This window comes from Carcharodon carcharias, chromosome 10 (genome assembly GCF_017639515.1).
Source record: "Carcharodon carcharias isolate sCarCar2 chromosome 10, sCarCar2.pri, whole genome shotgun sequence".
In the NCBI taxonomy this organism is placed as follows: domain Eukaryota; kingdom Metazoa; phylum Chordata; class Chondrichthyes; order Lamniformes; family Lamnidae; genus Carcharodon; species Carcharodon carcharias.
Window position 1 is genome coordinate 151,414,255 of NC_054476.1, and position 21,991 is coordinate 151,436,245.

The window sequence follows — 21,991 nt, forward strand, 5'->3', positions numbered from 1 at the left end:
CCCCCTTTATATATTCCAAGTGGGAAGAGAATTCACCAATCTCTCTGGGCATTGCTCACAGGATTTCTCCATCAGATGATACCCATCTCCCATTAGGTCCAATTGTCTCTACCGGGAGGAGCAGTTAGTTTCTGGACGTCTTTAGAAGTAGCTTGTCTAGCAACAGGGTGGGGTTCCATTATCTCTTAGGCAGTCATCCTGCATCATTCCAGCCTTGTGGCTTGCGTGCGTTTTAAAAACTCAGCTTTTATTTTTTAAAGCCTAATAAATCCAGATGCAATTTGGTGCTTTTCTTTCATTATCTTGACACTTCCCCTCCTCCCCGGAATGAAGTGAGATCCATTTTCTCTGGAAAGGGTAAATTGACCATTGCTAAAAGAATTCATGTGTGTATGAGAATGTTTTGTTGTTTATAAGTTTTCCCTTTTTTGTAATGAGATTCATTCTCATTTCATTACAAAAAAAGGGAAAAGCTTATAAACAACAAAACACAAACACACACACATTAATTCTTTTAGCAATGATCAATTTACCTTTTCCAGTTCCAACTGGGCTCCTTTAAGTTCTGGACAGGGCGTCCGCAATCACATTAGATTTCCCAGGAATGTGGGTGATTTTTTTAAGTGGTTCGTCTGGAGGAACAAACTCCAACAGAATAACCTGGCATTTTGGGTCTTAAACCTTCCCACAAAAGTTAACAGATTGTGGGGTCGCTATAGACTGTGGTATCTCTGTATCCATTTCAGACATATATCTCAAAGTGCCTGAGGGCCAGTAATAAACCGAGGGTCTCCTTCTCTACTGTGGAGTACCATTTCTGATGTTTGTTGAGCTATTTAGAGAAGTACCTGATTGGTCCCTCTATTTCAGATTCATCCTCCTGTAGGAGAACAGCCCCTACCCCGATGTCACTCACATCAATGGCTACTGATTAAAGTCCAGGGCTGCGAGCACGGACTCACCAATTAAAATGGTCTTCAGCTTTTCGAATGCTGTCTGGCATTTCTGAGTCCATAATACCTTTGCTTTTTTCTGTAGTAGGTCTGTCAGGGGGGTGGCTACTGTGCTGTAGTTTGGGATGAACTTGCAGCAGAACCCACACATTCCCAAGAACCTCATGATTTCCCGTTTTGTGGTGGGAATGGGGAACTGGGCTACAGCTTATACCTTGGCAGCCCTGTGGAGAATGTGTCCTTGACCTACTACCTGTCCTAGATAGGCCACTTTAGCCTTAGCATACTCGCTCTTTGCAAGATTGACCACTAGGTTAGCTGACTGTACTCTTTGGAAGAGGGCTTCCAGTTGCTCTATGGTTTTCCCAGGCGTCGCTATTCACTAGGAGGTCGTCCAGGTACATGATACAATTGGACAAGCTCACCACTACCTGTCTCATCCACCTTTGGAAGGTAGCCGGGGCATTCCCGAGTTCAAAGGGCATAACCTGACACTGATATAACACATCTGGAGTTCCGAAGGCGGAAATTTCCTTCACGCGAGCCTGCCAGTATCCCTTGAGTAAATCTATCTTAGTAACGTAGGCTCTTTTACCTGTCCTGTATATGCAGTCTTCCAGCCGGAGTATCGGGTAGGAGTCGGTTCGGGCCACTGCATTAACTTTTCGGTGATCAATGCAGAACCTTGTGGAGCGTCCAGCTTGGACATGAGCACAACTGGGGAGCCCCAGCTACTGCTGCTAGGCTCTATTAGTTGGTGCTCCAGCGTGCAGTTAATCTCCTGGGCCAGCTTCTCTGGGCCTCTCCCACATCCACATCATGTAGAGCTAGGGTGGTGCAGCCTGGCTTGTCCCTGCATGAACCTTTAAATGCAGTGTGCAGCCTCATCAGGTCAGCTTACTGTTCTGCACCAGGTGGGAGAACAAGGAGTCTAAGTTGACTAGTATCTCAGTGTTGGTTAGCCAGGTAGTAGGGGGTTCAGTGTGGGCCTCATCCACGTCTCCCACCAGTTCATCCCCACTGCTACCCTCCTCCTCCAAGTCGGTGGCAATGGATCAAACTGTTACCTGATTGTCCTCCTCTCGGCTGTGATGTTGCTTTATCATGTTGACATGACACAGCCTTTGCTTTTTCCCCTGATCTGGGTCTCAATTAGATAGTTCACTTCCCTGAGTTGCTTTGCTACTCTGTATGGGTCATTGGACCAGGCCTGTAAGGGTTCACTTGGTATTGGTAGAAGCACTAACACATAGTCTCCTGGCTGGAATGGTCGGCTCTTGGCATGTCTGTCGGCCTGTTTTCTCATAGCCGTCTGAGAGATTTTCAATTGCTCTTGGGCCATTTCGCAGGCTCTCATGAGCCGCTTCAGGAACACGACTATGTAATCCAAAATGGAGAGCTCCTCCTTCTGCTCTAAAAACCTCTCCGTGATGAGTTTCAGAGGCCCTCACACTAGGTGCTCCTAAACTAATTCGAACGGAGTGGATTCATTGGGTGAGTCCCAGGTAGCGAACAGGTTTATTCATCATCTCCCTAGGGTCTTCTAGGCTCCTGAAAGAGGTTTCAGATAAGCAGACCGGAGGGTCTTCTATCAGCCGTGCCACTTCAGCTTCCTCTGTTGGAGCTTGTCAGGCCATAGACCAGGTTACCACACAGTCAGGGAAAATGGCAGGCCCTTCCTCCTGCAGCTGTTCGGTCTCCTTGACCTCAAAGGACTTCTCTGAGACCACTGGAGATGCCATTACCATTGATCCCGCCAGGTCATGATCGAGGAGCAGGTCGACCCTGTCCACAGGCTTCTTGGCTTCACTTTTCACCTCAGCAGCACCTTTTCTGTCCTGAGGAGGGGCTCCAGAATTTCCCTCTCTCCCCTGGGTGCTCAGCTTCCTCTCACTCACCATCACCCCACCCCTGCCATCGCACTCTGTCCTTTCCAGTTGGTTGGGGGTGACTAGGGGAGGGTCTCTTCTGAAACAAAGGTTTGTGGATCAATTCATAATTGTCGGCCAGTGTAGCTACCTGCCTGCCCCTCTCCCCCCACTCCAAACCACCACCCCCCCACACCCCCCACCTCCCTCCCCCACCCCCCAACTCCTCTAGATGTGGTCTCATTAGAAAGGATAGGGGGTTTTTAAACTCCTCCAGGAGAATTGTTTAATGGACGTTTTCCTAAGTGGCTTCTGTTTTAAGTGCCCGCACCTACTGGTCAAAAGCAAGTTGCTTAAGCCTTTCAAATTCCAGGTACGTCTAGTCAGGCCGTTTCCTGAGGGTGTGGAATTTCTGACAGTACACCTCCGGCACTAACTGGTACACATTCAAAATAGCCCTTTTTGCTGCCTCATCATCAGCGGCACTTTTCTCAGGCAGGAGGGAGCAAACATCGTGAGCCTTTCCTGAAAACTTTCTCTGTAGTAATAGGGACCACGTTGGACCGGCCACTTTCACTGCTGTGCTAACTGCTCGAAAGATGTAAAGAAGGATTGATATAATGAAGAAAAGATATAAAGAAGGAAAGATATAACAAAGGAACGAAATAAAGAAGGAAAGATATAACGAAGGAAAGATATAAAGAAGGAAAGATATAACGAAGGAAAGAAATAAAGAAGGAAAGATATAACGAAGGAACGATATAAAGAAGGAAAGATATAACGAAGGAATATAAAGAAGGAAAGATATAACGAAGGAAAGAAATAAAGAAGGAAAGATATAACGAAAGAAAGATATAAAGAAGGAAAGATATAACGAAGGAAAGAAATAAAGAAGGAAAGATATAACGAAGGAACGATATAAAGAAGGAAAGATATAACGAAGGAAAGATATAAAGAAGGAAAGATGTAACGAAGGAAAGAAATAAAGAAGGAAAGATATAACGAAGGAAAGATATAAAGAAGGAAAGATATAACGAAGGAAAGATATAAAGAAGGAAAGATATAACGAAGGAACGAAATAAAGAAGGAAAGATATAACGAAGGAACGAAATAAAGAAGGAAAGATATAACGAAGGAAAGATATAAAGAAGGAAAGATATAACGAAGGAACGAAATAAAGAAGGAAAGATATAACGAAGGAAAGAAATAAAGAAGGAAAGATATAACGAAGGAAAGATATAAAGAAGGAAAGATATAACAAAGGAAAGAAATAAAGAAGGAAAGATATAAGGAAGGAAAGATATAAAGAAGGAAAGATATAAAGAAGGCTTCCACCTCTGCTTCATCAAACTTAGGGATTAGCTGAGCAAACTGGGTTGCCTCAATCCTTAAGTCCAAGCTAGTGGTGTCTTCAAGGGACCCAGTGGGATGCCTGCTCCTCAGCTCAAGCTGCTTTGGTTGGAACTCCCTTTCCTCTCTCCTGAAATTCTCCCTCTACCCTTCATGCCCTTTCCTGAAACTCCCTTTCCTTTTCTCTCTCCTGAAGTTCTAATTTCCACTCTTTCAATTTTAATCTCTTTACTGCTATGCTATCCATTTCATCGTCCTCAATTTCCACTTGTAGACCATTGGCCGCCCCTTTTAAAATTTCAGGTTTTCTGGCTTTTGGCCGAAACTCCAATCCTAAACGCCTCACTAACTCTGTTAACTGTTCGAGGGACAGAACCTGCAGATCCTCAAAAGTAACTGTTTTTTGGTCCTGCTAGAAAGCTACTGGCATCGAAAGTGGACATTTTACCATTTCAGTAGTACAAACTCAAGAAAGTCATTTTGTAGCTTCTAAAATATTGATTTCAAAAGGACAACTCGCTTTCCCCACTCTAATTTTCGTCTGCGGGGAGAAATATTCCAGACTCCGAGCCACCAATTTGTTCAATTCCCAGACAAGCACTCCAATTTCATATGACTCACCACCCCCCCCCCCCAGGTGAGGAGCCCTGAAGTGGTTGATTCAGGCAAGACCCCTCAATTTGTCACCGTCTGGCTGGGACACCCCCTCAAATTGTTATGCCCTGGCTGAGGAGTGATGAACCGACTCCCTGTCTTTATTCAGCTACCCCCACCCCTCACTTCTGTTGGTCACAACAGGACTTAATCTAAAAAGGATCCCTTTCACGGATAACTTTTTCCCAGATCCAATTGTTCTGGTTTTGAAGGAGCCAATTTGATCAGACTTTCTTGAGTGAAAGGTAAGAGTAGGTTTATTAACTACTAAAGGCAAGAAAGGATAAAACAGGTGCATATACAGTTATGCAGGTTAAAAGTAAGAATTTAGCTTGAAGTAAATAAATATAACTATATATATATATATATATATATATATAAGTAAACAGAACAGTTCTTAGCTTGATTGAGCCCTGCAATTCCATATTCCAATAATGCTGACTCCGGTAGATGAATCGTCAGTTTCGAGGTTCCCATAGAGCTGAATTCAGTAGAGAGGGAGAGCAATCATGGGGTACTGTGTGTGGCTGTTACTTCTGAGTCAAAATTCCAGCACTTGCTCTCTCCCAGGACACTCACCAACAGACATTCATTTGCAGGATGTGAGAATTTATCATTGATCAACGTTATTCACTCATGGGATGTGGGTGTTACTGGCTAGGCCAACATTTATTGCCCTTGTTCAGAGGGCATTTAAGAGTCAATGACATTACTGTGGCTATGAAGTCACATGTAGGTCAGACCAGGTAAGAATGGCAGATTTCCTTAGTGATTGGGATGGGTTTTTACAACAATCAGCAATGGTTTCATGGCCATCATCAGACTTTTAATTTCTGATTTTTATTGGATTCAAATTTCACCATCGGCTCTGGTGGGATTCAAACCAGGTCCCAGAAAATTACCTGGGTCTCTAGAACACTAGCCTAGTGACATTACCACTATGCCACCACTGCCACCTTAAAGGACATTAGTGAATAAGATGGGTTTTTACAACAATCAACATCAAACTTTCAATTCCAGACTTCTATTGAATTCAAATTCCACCATCTGCTGTGGTGGGATTTGAACCCAGATTCCCCAGAGAATTATGCTGGGTTCCTAGATTACCAGTCCAGTGATAATACCACTACACCACCACCACCCACAGACACTAGGGTAGCTTTTCAGCTCACTCTTAACCCCTTCTTTGTATATTCCAAGTGGGAAGCAAAATCACAAGTCTGTCTGGGCATTGCTCACAGGATTTCTTCATGAGACGATACCCATCTCCCTTTATGTCTCATTGTCACTACCGTGGGGGAACAGTTAGTTTCTGGCTGTGTTTAGAAGTAGCTTGTCTGGCAACAGGGTGGGGTTCCATTACCTCTTCGGGAGTCACGCTGCAGCATTCCAGCCAGTGGCTTGTGTGCATTTTAAAAATGCAGGTTGTATTTTAATTAATGGCCCGCCAGTGTTAAACGCGCACTGCAGTGCTCAGCACTGCCGGGATGGGGGCAGGAGGAGCATCTAACGCGGAAGTCCGCACATGCACAGAGCTCCCTCAGGGAGCTGAAGGTTTTTAATAATAAAAACAAAGATTTAAAAAATAATGGAAACATAAGCAGGGACATGTTAAGTATGAGCATTAAAAGTTTTTAATTATTTTTTTAATCCCTGGTCAAAACCTCATCCCGCCTGTGGATGATGTTTTGCCAAAAACGCAGAGGCCGCTTGGCCTTTTCGCCCACCTGCCAACCAAACCGTTGGATGGGCAGTGAAAAATTCAAGTCACTTGGTTTCTTAATAGGCCACTTAATTAATAGCGGGCACGGCTCCCATGCGCACCCTCCGAGTGAGAATATTAGGATGCTCACCCGACATCATTGCCCGTCATTTTACCTTTACTGGGGTCGAGCGCACGCCCGCCCAACGAGCGCAATATTCTGCCCTTTGTATGTGTGTCTTCATGGAAGAAGATACGGGAAATCTCCCAGAAATACTAGGCAACCAAGGGACTTGTGAAACTGAGGCACTGAAAGAAATTCACGATGGTAAAGAGGGAGTGCTTGAAAAGTTAACTGGATTGAAGGCTGATAGCTCCCCTGGACCAGATGAGTTTCATCCCAGAGTGTTGCAAGAGATGGTTAGAGAGTTATTGGATGAATTGGTGGTTATCCTTCAAAATGCTACAGAATCTGGAAAGGTTCCTGCAGCCTGGAAAGTACAAAATGTAACGCCACTATTTAAGAAGGGAGGAAGTGGGAGAATGGAGAACTACAGACCTGTTAGTTTGACGTCAGTAAGGAAAATGTTAGAATCTATCATAAAGGTCGTGATAACTGGACGCTTAAAAAAGAATGGCAAAATTGGGCAGAGTCAGCATGGATTTATGAAAGGGAAATCATGTTTGACAAGCTTGTTGGGGTTTTTTGAGAATATTACTTGTAGCATTGGTAAAGGAGAACCAGTGGATGTGGTGTATTTGGATTTCCAGTAGGCTTTTGGTAAGGTCCCACACAGGTTAGCAAATAAAATTAAAGTGCATGGAATTGGGGGAAATATACTTGGATGGATTGATGATTGGTTAACAGACAGAAAGCAGAGAGTAGGAATAAATGGGTCATTCTCAGGATGGCAGGCTGTGACTAGTAAGGTACCGCAAGGATCAGTGCTGGGGCCACATCTGTTCTCAATCTATATAAATGATTTGGATGTGGGGACTAATTGTAATATTTCCAAATTTGCTGATCACACTAAACTGGATGGGAACGTAAGTCGTGAGGAAGATGCAAGTAGGCTTCAAGAGGACGTGGACAGGCTAAGTGAATGAGCCAGGACATGGCAGATGGAATATAATGTGAATAAGTATGAAGTTATTCACTTTGGTAGTAAAAACAGAAAGACAGAATATTTCTTAAATAGTGAGAGGTTGGGAAGTGCTGATGTCCAAAGGGTCCTGGGTATCCTTGTTCATGAGTCACTAAAAGCTAGCATGTAGGTGCAGCAAGCAATTAGGAAGGCAAATGATATGTTGACCTTCATCATAAGGGGAATTGAGTGCAGGAATAAAGATGTCTTGCTGCAATTGTATAGAACTTCAGTGAGACCTCACCTAGAGTATTGTGTACAGTTTTGGTCTCCTTATCTAAGGAGGGATATACTTGCCATGGAATGGATGTTCACCAGATTAATTCCTGGGATGGCAGGTTTGTCTTGTGAGGAGAGATTGAGGAAACTGGGCCCGTATTCTCTAGAGTTTCAAAGAATGAGAGGTGATCGCATTGAAACTTACAAAATTCTTACAGGGTGTGACAAGGTGGATGTAGATAGGATGTTTCCCCTAGCTGGGGGGACAGGTGGGGGGACGGTGGTGGTTCTAGAACCAGGGGACACAGTCACAAGATAAAGGGTAAGCCATTTAAGACTGAGATGAGGAGGAATTTCTTCAGTCAGAGGGTGGTGAATTTTTAGGATTCTCTACTCCAGAGAGCTGTTGAGGTAGATGATTAGCCATGTTCTAATAGAGTGGAGGAATAGGCTCAACAGGCTGAATGGCCTACTCCTGTTCTGATATTCCTAGTCACAAGGAGATTATTGTGAGCTTCGCTGACTCTTTTGCTATGTGCACATTTCAGGTAATGAATGACGTGTGTGTGTTTGTGTTTTATTGTGTGTGTGTGTGTGTGTATGTGAGTGAGTGTGTGTGTGTTATTGTATGCGTGTGTTTGTGTTAATGTGTTAGTGTCTGTGTTATTGTGTGTGTGTTATTGTTTGTGTATGTTATTGTGTGTGTGTGTGTGTTATTGTGTGTGTTAGTTTGTGTTTGTTATTGTGTGTGTGCGTGTGTGTATGTTATTGTGTGTGCGTGTAAGTGTGTTATTGTGTGTGTGTTATTGTGTGTGTGCATGTGTTAGTGTGCATGTGTTATTGTGTGTGTGTTATTCTGTGTGTATTCCTGTGTGTGTGTTATTGTGTCTGTTATTATGTGTATGTATGTCATTGTATGTGTGTGTGTTATTTTGTGTATGTGTGTCACTGTGAGTGTTATTGTGTGTGTGTGTCATTGTGTGTGTGTTATTGTGTCTGTGTGTATGTGTGTGTGCATGTGACATTGTGTATGTGTCGTTGTGTGTGTGTCATTGTGTGTGTCTTTTATTGTGTGTTACCTATAATAAATTACTGTACTTACAGGAAGACCAGGAATATATATCTTCACATATTGTTGTGTTAAACTGTAACAAGAATAGAAGATTCTGATTATAAAAGGGAAAACATCGAACATCATCATCTGGAACCAAAGATAAATTCAAATTGAGGTAATAAAGTCGTGCAACATTAGTGAGGTACCAACATACGGTGCCGTGCCAAAGAAGACAGGTATTTAGACCTGGCACATAGCGGAGTCACAGCCAGGCCTCTGTGTGAAACACAACAAAAGAAGGAAAACAATGTATCATTGAAATGGTCACTCCGACAACTCTGATGTTTCGGCTAACAACTGGTGCAACAGTCTTACAGGTATGAAATCAACATCCATTTTACTGTTTCATTTACATGTACAGGGAAATGTCTCTGTACACGACTGCCTGAAACCCCTACAAAATCACCTTTCCCAATATGGCAGGTACCTGCAATGCAGGTGCAGTATGGGCACAGGTGTTGCTTCCCGAAACTGGTCCTTTTTGTCCCCATTTTCTACCTGGGAAATTGGCACAACAAGGACCAGTTTCTACCCTGATATTCCTGTCTCCCACTGAAGTATTTCAAAGCCGTATTTCCTGTAATTGCAGAGGAAATCATCCACAATCCTTTTGAAATGGTGAGACGTGCAGAATTTGGCGAGGGTATAGAAGAGATTTACTAGAATGATTCCAGTGATGGGGGATTACACTGCGGTCGACAGTATGGGGAGCTTGGTATTGTTCTCCTGTGAGCAGCAAAGGCTGAGAGGAGATTTGATAAGGGTGTTTAAAATCATGAAGGATTTAGGTAGAGTAAATAAAGAGGTATTATTAAAGGATCCATAACCAGAGGGCACAATTCCAAGGTAATTTGCAAAAGAATGAGAGGCCTCTTAAGGAAAAAAATGTTATTTTGCAACAAGTGGTTAGAATTTGGAGCACATTGCCTGATAGGGTGGTGGAAGCAGATTCAATAGTTATCTTTAAATTCGAATTGCATAAATACTTGAAGGAGAAAAAAATTACGGGGATACCTGGATAGATGGGGAACGAGGCTAACTGGATTGACCTTCAAAACAGATGGTACAGACTTGATGGGCCGAATGGCCTCCTTTTGTACTATACTATCCTAATTCTATGATTCTATTTATTTTCTGAAGCACCAACAAGCAGCTGTTCTGGTGTTTAGATCAACTTTGTGTCAAACTCCCAATAAGACCTGAGTTTGAATCACAGGATCACTCAGTCACACTTTCTCAGTTTTCAGTCATCTGTCTGCAAAGGATTCTGGGGGAGAGTAAAGTTGACTCAGTCCATGAACTGAAAGGTCCCTCCGACAGCCTGTTACACGGTGACACTGACTGGGCTTGTGGAGAGGATTGATGGATTGATATAGGGACTCTCCTGAAATCCCCCGTATTCCAAGGACTCAAACCCATTTTGTTTAGTTCTATAATGGAATTTCTTTGTTGTATTATTTTCCATTTTAAATTATGAGTTAATTTCTTACTTCCACTACACCTCACAGGAAAGCATGTGACCTGTTGCATTTCCCTATCGCTGCTGCTGCTCTGGATGCCGGGCGGCGTTCACTGTAAGATGGTCGACTCACCATTTCATTGACTCCCTCTCTATTGAGGAGACCAGCTGGCCTCTGCTTGACACTGATCCAGCTGAGATTAACCCCTCACTATATGTAAATGTGCAATTTGGAACCTCCATCCTAACATTCCTTGATCCAACACTTCTGTGTTCACTAACACACTCTGTCACTGGGCCAGTGGACCGCCTCCTTTCTTTCACTCAAATAGTCTTATTTTCTTCTCTTTTGAAATTAGAGAATAAACAAGACTCTCACTTGGCCACTGCAGGAGACTGTTTTAAAGCCAAAAGAATGTGCTCGATGTTTATGAAGATGGCCCAGCAGGGAAAGCAGGTTATCATGAGAATGAGAATCCCTCTTTGGAGAATCACTCCTATTCGCTTCCAGTTCTTGCTGCCGTATGTCTGAAAATCAGATTAAAAGATTTGTTAAAGATATTCTATCAATATTGACTGCTATATCACACCCTGGTTCCCTGCAAATACAAGGAACAGCACCAACTGCTGCACGTGGCCTTTTTTGACCTTACAGAACCCTTTGACTCTGTCAGCCATTCAGGCTAATGGAGTAAAAACAGAAAATGCTGGAAAAACTCAGCAGGTCTGACAGCCTCTATGGAGAGAGAGACGGAGTTAACGTTTCGAGCCTGCATGACTCTGCTTCAGAGCTTCCTCAAGGTTTACGGAGTATCCTTCTCAATTTTGGCTGCCCTCAGAAATTTTTCGCCATCCTCTGCCCACTCCATAATAACATGCAAGCCGTGTTCCTCACCGAAAGATTCACCACTGACTCTATCTCAGTGAAGATTGTATTCAAACAGGACAGCCAAACACTAACCCTCTTCCCCATCTCCCTTGCTGCAATAGTGCAGCTCTCCTCCAACAAACTACCCATAGGCTTGGAGATAATTTACAGAACAGGTAGGAAACTATCTAACCTGGGCTGCCTTCAATCCAAAACCAAGATCACTCCAAATTCAGTCATTGAGCTCCAGTATGCAGATGGCGCTTAGGTGTGCATTCACTCAGAAACTGAGCTCCTACTCCTTCCCTGAAGCATATGAGAAAACGGGCCTATTGCTAAATACCTGGAAAGCTAGGGTCCTCTTCCAACCAGTTCCCAAAGCACAACACCTCCAACAATGCCCCCTACACCCCCCCCCGACCCACCCCCACCCCTGCTCTCTGAGCCCCCCACCATCCCCACACTGATTAAGATCAATGTTGATCATGTCGACCATTTTCCATAGCTTGGGAACCTCCTCTCAATGAAGGTAGACATAGACAATGAAGCTCATCGTCGCCTCCAATGTGCTAGCTCAGCACTCGGCTGATGAGGAAAGAGTATTTGAGGACCAGGATCACAAATCCGAGACTAAACTGAACGGAAGTGATCCCCGCACTCCTACATTCTTTGGAGACTTGGACAATCTACAGCAAACACCTCAAAGCACTGGAGAAGTACCACCAACAGTGCCTTCTCATGATCCTTTAAATCCGATTGCAAGGAGAGCAGTCCAACAGCAGTGTCTTCTCCCAAGCCAACACACCCAGAATTGAGGTGCTACCCACTCAAAACCAACTCCACTGAGCAGGCCATGTCATTTATGTGCCTGATACCAGACTCCCAAAGCAACTGTTCTACTCAGAACTCAGTTGTGACAGGAGACTCCCAGGAGGACAGTGGAACTGCTTTAGGGATGTCTTGAAAGCATCCTTGAAGAAGTCAAGCACCCACATCGACTCATGGGAGTCCCTGGCTTGTGACCAACCAAAATGGATAAGGTCTATTCAGACAGACACTGAACACATCGAGAGGCTTCTTAAGGAACATGCAAAGGTGAAGTTGAAGCGTCAGTGAGAGCACACAAATCTCCAAAGACCTCATTTACCCAACACTCCAGGCACCACCTGCCTCGCATGTGACAGAATCTGCAGATCGCGCATTGGAGCTGACTAAGATTGATTTGGTAAATCAACTAAAAGGTATGGTTTTTGGAAGCCTTCCCTCTTGCGACACGATGGTTTGCACCATGGTGATCAACTCTGTGTTAAGCATTACCTGGTGCAGCTCAGGAGCCCCACACTGGCGTGGCAGTCTCTGCTGCCTTTGCTGCAAAAGTGCACGATTTGCTGGCCCCTGCTGTCTCTGGGCCCTTTTCTTGGTCAACTGAGTTTTCTGTCTCTACTCACATCTTCCAGTGCCCTTCCAAGCTGTCAGCTTCCACAGGGCATGACCAATGTCATGCGACTGTCTCTCAGATGTCAGTGTCTTCATCTTCATATCTGGCTTGTAGCTTCTGGAAGTGGTATGGGCTCCCAGGCTGTTGTGACCCAGTGGCCAGTTCACTGTATGGAGGATCTTTGGGTATATGGCTGTCATCCATCCGATTAACATGGAGAAGTGTGAGATTATGCATTTTGGTAGGAAGAACATGGAGAGACAATATAAATTAAGGGGTACAATTCTTAAGGGGGTGCAGGAACAGAGGGACCTTGATGTGTATGTGCATAAATCATTGACAGTGGCAGGACAGGTGGAGAGAGCAGTTAATAAAGCATATAGTATCCTAGGCTTTATTAATAAGGGCATAGAGTACAAGAGCAAGAAGGTTATGCTGAGCTTATATAAGACACTAGTTAGACCTCAGCTGGAGTATTGTGTACAGCTCTGGGCACCACATTATAGGATGGATGTGACACATTGCAGAGAGTGCAGAAGAGGTTTACAAGAAAGGTTCCAAGGATGAGAAACTTCAGTGATGAAGATAGATTGGAGAGGTTGGGACTGTTCTCCTTGGAGAGGAGAAGGCTAAGAGGAGATTTGATAGAGGTGTTCAAAGTCATGAGGGGGCTGGACAGAGCAGATAGGGAGAAACTGTTCCTGTTCGTAAAAGGATCAAGAATGAGAGGGCACAGATTTAAAGTGATTTGCAAAAGAAGCAAATGTGATGTGAGAAAAAACTTTTTCACACAACGAGTGGTTCGGGTCTGGAATGCACTGCCTGGAAGTGTGGTGGAGGCAAGTTCAATCGAGGCATTCAAGAGGGCATTAGATGTTACTTTGAGTAGAAGCAATGTGCAAAGGTACAGGGAAAAGGCAGGAGAATGGCACTAAGTCATAATACTCATCCAGAGAGCCGGCACAGACACGATGGGCTAAATGGCCTCCTTCTGCATTGTAACAATTCTGTGATCCTGTGACATGCCGTTAGCCTAGCAATGAATGTATGCTGATGGGATTAGCATGCTCCAGGACCTCTGAGTTGGTGACCTTGTCCTACCAAGCAATATTGAGGATACATCTGAGACAGGGCGGGTGGAAGCCTTTTCTCCTGCCCGCATATGTTGCCCAGGCCTCACTACTGTAAAGGAGTGCGCTGAGAATTCCGGCATGGTAGACTTGCAGTTTGGTGTTCTCAATCCATTTGTTATTGTTCCACACTCTCTTACTCAGCTTGGACAAAACAGTGACAGCTTTTATGATGCGTATATTGATTTCAGCATCAAGTGACAGACTGCTGGTCATTGTATTATTATTGGCATCTGTCTGCTTTGGGAGACAAAGGACTGTGCCCAGGGTGTATGTCACTTCTGCATTGAATATCGTCTGTTGTGGCTGTGGAGGCTAATTTGTGAGTGGCAGTCCCTTCCGCAGCTGATACAGATGAATAGCGTTGGTCCGAGACCGACTGATGTTTGGTTTCCTTCTGGTGGGCTCTCTTTTCCGCCATCTGCTCATTTCTTTTGCCCCCTGCTTTTCCCATGTCCTTCCAGGCTGCTTGTCTCCAGGCGCTCTGATCAGCAGCGAGGACTTCCCATGCATCGACTCCAATCCCAGTCAGCTTGAAGTCTCACTTGCTGACTTCCCTGTATCACATCCTTGTATCCTTGCCAATAGCAATCCCGCCACAGAGCATGGCTTTGAGGATTCGGCTCACATGACGCAGCCAACGGAATCGCAGCTGACCCAAGAACGAAAACATGCTGGGGATCCCTGCACGCTGGTGTACTTCCACACTTAGCAGAAGCACTAAAGACCTAAAAAGGTAGGGGAAGAGTGGTGACTCTGTGCTGCGGGCCGTTGGGGTCGAAGCTACCCCTTTGGAGCAATAGCATTCTGCTTGGCATGGCCAAAGAGCTGAAATTGTGCTTGTGAGTTAGTGCTGGAGTGCAGCCTTGGGAATCCAGGGAAATTGAGTCTCAGGAGATGAGATGGAAGGTTGTTGAGACCCATCAGAGTTGGAGTGACAGTTGGAAAAAATTCTCAGGCAAGATCTTTGAAGGCAAAGACTGGAATTCCTCATGAGAGGAACAGAGTTCCAATGAGGCTGGCTGACTCAGTGTTTCCTGGGCCAGGCTGTTCCATTCACCGGGTGGGCAAGGTGGAAGCGGGCGGGTTGTGGGGGGGGCGTTCATAGAGCCATCAGCCACCCGCGATCAAGTCCACACTGTGATTTCACCAAATAAGGCCTGCCATGCCTGGATCGCGAGCAGTTGCGCTATCTGTGCGGGCGAAGAAAGGAGAGCAGGCACTAACATGCAGTTTGCACTTGGGCGCCAGAAAGAACGCTTCAATCTCCTTGAGGCACGGAGCTGTCTTGAAGCGCTTTTTGAAAAAAATTAACAAAGAGCAGAGAAATTCAACGAAACATGTCCCATCTCACGCGACTGTGTCACATGAGATGGGACATGTGTTTAAGTTCAAATGAAACTTTTTATTTAATTTGTAATAGCTTCAGGAAGCCTCATCCCGCTCGTGGATGAGCTTTCCTGAAAAATGTAAAGGCCGCTTGGCCTTTTCGCCTGCTCACCGACTGTAAGGTTGGACGGGCAGCGTAAAATTCAGGTTAATTACCTGGTTAATGGCCTTAACAGGCCTTTCAATTATCAGCAGCTGCGCGGCCCACTCCAGCGTGTGCCCGCTGAACGAGATATCGCCCAACTTCGCAATGACATCAGGACACATGCCCAACTCCATCGTGCGTCATTTTATGTTCCGATGTGTCGGGCACGCACTCGCACACCGAATGTAAAATTCTGCCCTTGATGTCTAGGTGGGTTGTTGAGAAATCCATGGAATCTGTCTTGGTCGTCATCTGCCACTTATTGTGCAGCGTGGTGTGTCCAACTACAGTTTGCCTGTTCATTCACATGTACCTCATATTTACCCTGAATGTTATGAGTATAAGATAGATATTGCAAATTCTTTTATCTTTCTGACCTTATATAGTAAAGTTTATTTTTGTTTGCTCCAGACCCATGGAAGTTTGTGGCTTTATTGTCTTAGCAAATGGTTTTTATTCAGCTTGGGGTTAGCTGCACCTACCTGAGACATGAGTGTGTCACATGCTGCAGATAAGCCGACAGCTATAGAGTAACCTGATACAGTTATTACCTGTACAAAATAAATAAAAAACAGGGATATTTAGCAATATCGTCCTAGATGTTACCAACATGCTAAAAAATAATACAAAATCGGAATTTTTAAATATAAACAAATAAAATACCATTGTGATTTTTTTGTTCCTCATTTTTTCCCTTTTCTCTCTTCCTTTCTATCAGGCACCATGATACTCTATGGTTTTCTCCAGACTCAATTGTTCCAATGCCAACCTAGCTGGACTGCAATATTTCAAGCTCTGTAAACTGAATGTCATCCAAATCTCTGCTCCCCGTATCCCAACTTATGCCAAGGCAGCTTTACCAATGACCCCCGTGACCATTGATCTATATTGGGTCCCGACCACCAGTGTCTTGAATTTAGGATTCTTATCCTTGTGTTCAGATTCCTCCATGGCCCTTGCTGTGCTCTTGCTGTGCTATCCGCTCCATCCTTACAACCTGTGTTCCTCCAATTCTGGCCTGTGATGCAGGCCCCATGTCCTTTATCCAACCATTGGCAGCCATTCCTTCGAGCTTCCTGGATCCCAGCCTCTGGAATTCTCACTCTAAACCTCTGCCTCATCACGTCTCTCTCCTCCTTTCAGAGCTCTCCTTAAAACCTGCCTCATTGATCAAGCGTTTAGCCATCTATCCTAATGCCTCCTTCTTTGACTTGGTGTCAAGCTTTTTTTGCCTGTTTATGATCCTATCAAGCTCCTTGGGATGCATAGGTGCTATATAAATGCAAGTTCTGTTTGTTGCTATAGTGCCATGAGCCTCAGCAGCCCATGAATACCTTGCACAAGTGACCAGTCCCCATGTGTGATCCAAATGGCTGTCAGAGGATTATCTGCCCACGAAGAGCATTCAGACTGAGCCCAATCTCATTCTCACCCAATGTCCACACACATCGGACTTCCAGGGTGGCTCATTGACGATGGTGATGAGCTGGGATTCCTAGCTGGTGTTTCTGTTCTTTAGCCTAGGACCACTGAAGCAACTGCTGCTTTCTCATTGTCCTTCCACTGAGAACAGCAGGTAACGCCCAGGCTTTTTCACAAGGAGCATTTCATCAGCTGGTAAAGGCACTAAGCTTCAAACTGATCGGAAGCAATGCATTTCCATCACTATTTTATAGACGATACAAATATATAGAAATCCCCACAAATGCGTATGGAGCCATCTTTCTTGAGCACTAGAACGATGAATATTGCCCTTTCACTATGGGACACATAAATGTGCACATTCTGAACATAAACTCACCACTGTGGCTAGACTAACTGCATCCAATTCAATGTTTCCTAAATGTCCACAGAATGCAGAGTTGACAATATTTATGAGAAGTATCATCAGCTGTGTCAAAATCTGTCAAAGGAAAATGAATGATAAATAATATACAAAGGCCACTAAATTTTTATCAAATTCTTTTATACCTAAATTAAATTGAATTAAACCAATAATATCCCTTACTGAATGTAATTGCAATTTCTCTTTCTCAGAAGGTGACGCAATTTTAAGTTGATTTCATTGACGTGTTCGCAATTACAAAAGGAATAAGGTTCAATTATAAGGTTAAACAAATTAGAAGTTATGGCCTTTGAAGCAATCAAACAAAATCAAGTGGAAGACTTTCACCTTTAGCGTAGGAAGTTGTGGAATAAGTTAACGGGCAAGGTTATTGAAAGGGATTTTCTAAATGGGCTCAAGAAAATGAATTATACAAATCGAATCAGTGAAGGGGATTTTATAAATAGGCTCAATGAAGGAAATTGAATAAAGGGATGAATTGAAAGAGATTATGTAAATAGGCACAGTGAAGAGAATTGTATTAATGAGCTCATTGAAGGAGATGATATAAATGTGTTTGGTAGGCAATTGGATACGTTTTTGGAGAGAGTGAAGTGTGGAGGATATGATGGGATATTAGGTGGGTGTAAACTCACCACTGGCCCAGCCAGTCTGGAAATACATTTCACTTCCTGCCAGAAGTTGATGGGTATCAATCCCCTTATTTTCCTCAGGAGCAGGTTACCACGGGTCTGAGCAGCATTTTCAGAGCTTAGTTGCATTGAATCCTCCATTTTTCCAATCTTTCACTGCAAAGGGAAAATAAACTAATTATTTTACTTCTCTCCTTTGGATATCCCCTCCCCAACTCCCTTTTCCCACTAACCATCTCAAGTGTGTTACTGTTCTCCATTGGGTTCCAACAATTGGGTTCACCCCACCCCCACACTCCCCAACCACCCCCCCACCCCACCAATGTATGTATGGCTATAACCTTAACTCCATCAGCATGTAGTCTTTTGATCATGATTGATTTTTAATAATCACCATTTCAGACCTACAGAAGTTTCAGCATCTACATTTAGGATTCAATCCTACTTTTGGATGATTTCTGCATATAAGAAATCAAACATTAATTATGTAGTTAACATTTAAGGCCGTGATAACCATTCAGTTCTGATGAAGGGTCATCGCAACCTGAAACGTTAACGTTCTTCCTTTCTTGAGAATGTTGCCTGACCTGCTGAGTACTTCCAGATTTTCTGTTTGTATTTCAGATTTCTAACATCTACAGTATTTTAATAGTGCAAACATTAATTATGTTAATTTTTAAAACGCCCATTAAAATAGCTAACAAAACTTAATGAATTTATGTTGTACTGTTGACTGGTGTTCACTTTAAGGTAGCATAGTCGGGGTGAAGGACGTACTCAGTGTTCCCTGTAGCACGTGAATTACACTGAGAAGCTGTGTTCATGTATTATGTCTCTTGGTGTGGCTTGGGATACAATGGTTGCTTCTGTGGTAAAGTTACTGAGATTCACTTATGTATAGTGACCTTTGTGTATTCTTTATACACTCTCAGGATATGAGTATGGCTGACAAGGCTGGCATTTATTGGTCATTCCTAGTTGATCTTTGGGAAGCTGGTGGTGAGCCTTCTTCATAAACCATTGCAGTCCATGTGATGAAGGTTCTCCTACAATACTGTCTCACTGTAGGTAATATTCATAGCACTTACATTCAACAGGTTTACTAACACTACTTACTTCAAACAATTATAGCTGCAGAAGAGTGGAGAAGGAGGTGAAGCAGCTATTAAGGACAGTTCTCATTTTGGCTTCTCTGCCCTACTAAACCTGGTTGAGTTTAAAAATAATAGAGTTTGCAGAAAAGACTTTCTAGGTAAAAGGAAAGAGACCTGAAATAAATGCAACCCACACACTTATGCTCATAATAATTAAACTATGTCAATGCAAACAGTCAGATGTATACAGTAGTGGCTACATGAGCATTGCTTTTAAATAAGTTTACCAGTTATTTATTAAACTTGAAACTATTTAATTTTGAATGCAGAATCTGACAAATGTTGATTAAATTATGTATTCAGTCATAAGTTAACTAAATCTGAAAGAAAATAAAAAAGGATTAGCAATAAACTACTTTTGAAAGCAGTCACTGTTGTAAAGTAGGAAACGTGGCAGTCAATTTGCGCACAGAAAGGTCCCATAACTAGGAGTGTGAAAATCTGTTTTAGTGATGTTGATTGAAGGATAAATATTTGGCATGACACTGGGGATAACTCTTCTTTGCAACGGTACCATTGGATCTTTATGTCTACTTGAGAGAGCAGGCGGAGCCTGGGTTTAACATCTCATCCAAAGGCCAAGCGCTTTGACATTGCAGCACTCCCTCAGTACTGCACTGTGGCATCAGCCTAGATTTTTTCTGTTCAAGTCTTTAGAGTGGGACTTGGACCCAAATTATTCTGAGTGCTGTCCAGTGAGTCAAGGCTGACAATATTAGCTACCATTAGTAGGTCACCAATCTATCCCTTTGGCTGGAAAATTTTGCGAAGGGTACAGACCAATTAACAAAGTGGTTGATTAAGCTGGATTCTGCTGATCCAGTGGATAAATGTCTTGCCTGGCCTGTGAATAACTTCTGGAGATACAGACAACATGCCATCATTCAAATCCCAACCTGTGCAGTTTTAGCATTTCAAAGCATAAGTCAAAGGTTGGCCTACCACAGTTAGTCTGAGTACACCTGGTTTGAGGAAGGTATGGAAAATTTGTAGAGGTGCCACTCTGGATCATGCTCCAGTGACCCATGGACTTTGGGTGAGAACAGGATTAGAAGCAGCTGCGATAGACTCAGTCAAACAATCTATTAATAGTCATGTTTTATGTTTCAATGCATGAGGAATAGCTATTCCGGCCAGGCACCATCCAAGAAGCACCAGAGGGTACCTGATGATCCCTGTGGAATCAGTATGGGTTTGGAAAAGGGTATGTTGGCTCTTCCTGGTCAACTCATTTGGTTTAACTGAGTTTTACGTGAAAATCAATGTGTAGTTAAAGGGCAGGAATGTGAATATTTATGTATTTTCAGAGGCTCCAACAAGAGAAAGAAAAAGAAAGATGCACATTTACATAGCACCTTTTCTGACCTCAGGATGTCCCAAAAAGCTTTACAACCAATGAAGTATTTTTGAAGGGTTGTAATGATGGAAGCGTGTCAACCAATTATGCAAAGCAAGCTCCCACAAGCAGCCACGAGATAAATGACCAGATGATCTGCTTTAGTTCTGATGTAAGATCATTGACCTGAAACATTAACTCTGTTTCTCTCTCCACAGATGCTGCCAGACTTGCTGAGTATTTCCAGTGTTTTCTGTTTTTATTTCAGATTTCCGACATCTGTAGTATTTTATTTTTCTTTTAGTCTTGATTGAGGAAGCACAATAAATATTGATTTACTTACGTCTTCCAGGATTTCTCCCAGAAACTTCATTGAAGATGAGAGTCAGTTTGTCTATTCTAAAGTCTTCTAAACTTTATATTGTCCGGTGACTATTTCACCCGGGCTTTTGGTTTGATTGTTTTGCACCTTATTTATTATTGTTCTTAATTCATCTTTCATGATCTTTAGACCATGTGTGTTTTTCTTAATTGTTGGCTTTTCTTCTTGTCTGTTGTCCTCAAATAAGTCTTGTATGTATTCAGTCCATCATTCCAGCACTTGTTCCCTTTCCAGGATAACTTGCCCATGTTTCCCTTTGTTGCATCTGCCAGATGTACACCCGCTTTTTCCTGTGATTTCCCAAATGGCTTAACACATTGTTCCTGAGTCTGTGTTTTTACGTTTTTCTATTCCATCAAATTTTTTCCTTCTCCCCAACACATTTTTGTTTGATCCTTTTTGTCCAATTCCTGAACCTCCTTCTGCACTTCATCAGGTCAAATATTTCATCTGTCATCCATTTTCATTCCTTTCTCTTTAATTGGAATGCTGGTTGTTGACATTGACACTGATGCTTTGGATGATTTCTTTGGTCTTTAAGCAGTTTGAAATGATTTTGAACTTCCACTTTATTTTTTTTCTTTAATTGAGCGGCTCACAATCTAGTCTTTTTAATCTCCTTGATTTTTTCAACTTCCTCAGCATTATTTTGATGGTGCGAATGACAGGTACATGGTCACTTCTGCGGTTGGCACCCAGGTAGGTCTTTGTTTGTTGAACTGCGTTTCAGGTTTTTGTTTAAAAACTTGTTGATGGGATGTGGGCATCATATTTATTGCCCATCCCTAATTTCCCTGTCCAGAGGGGCATTTAAGAGTGCTATGGAACAGACCAGGTAAAGACAACAGATCCCTAAAGGGGCATTAGTGAAACAGATGGGTTTTTACAACAATTGCTTCATGGTCATCATCAGACTTTGAATTCCAGATTTTTATTGGATTCAAATTTCACCATCTGCCATGGTGGGATTCAAACCCAGATCCCCAGGACTCTGAATTACCAGTCCAGGGACAAACCACTACACTACCATCTCTTGTCACACTGTCAATTTGATTTCTGGTCATGTTGCCAAGACTTGTCCATGTGTATTTCCTTCTTGGGTGCTCCTTGAACCAGGTATTTAGAATAACCTGATCATTTGCTGGACACCAATCGATCCACATTTCCCCTCTTTCATTCAGGTCACCCAGGCCATTAGGTCCAATTA

At 43.2% G+C, this 21,991-nt stretch overlaps 1 pseudogene; it reads right to left on the bottom strand.

Moving 5' to 3' along the window:
• The window catches only part of LOC121282901, a 41,482-nt pseudogene extending 23,429 nt beyond the window's left edge, over nucleotides 1–18,053 (bottom strand).
• Nucleotides 18,054–21,991: the final 3,938 nt, after the last annotated feature.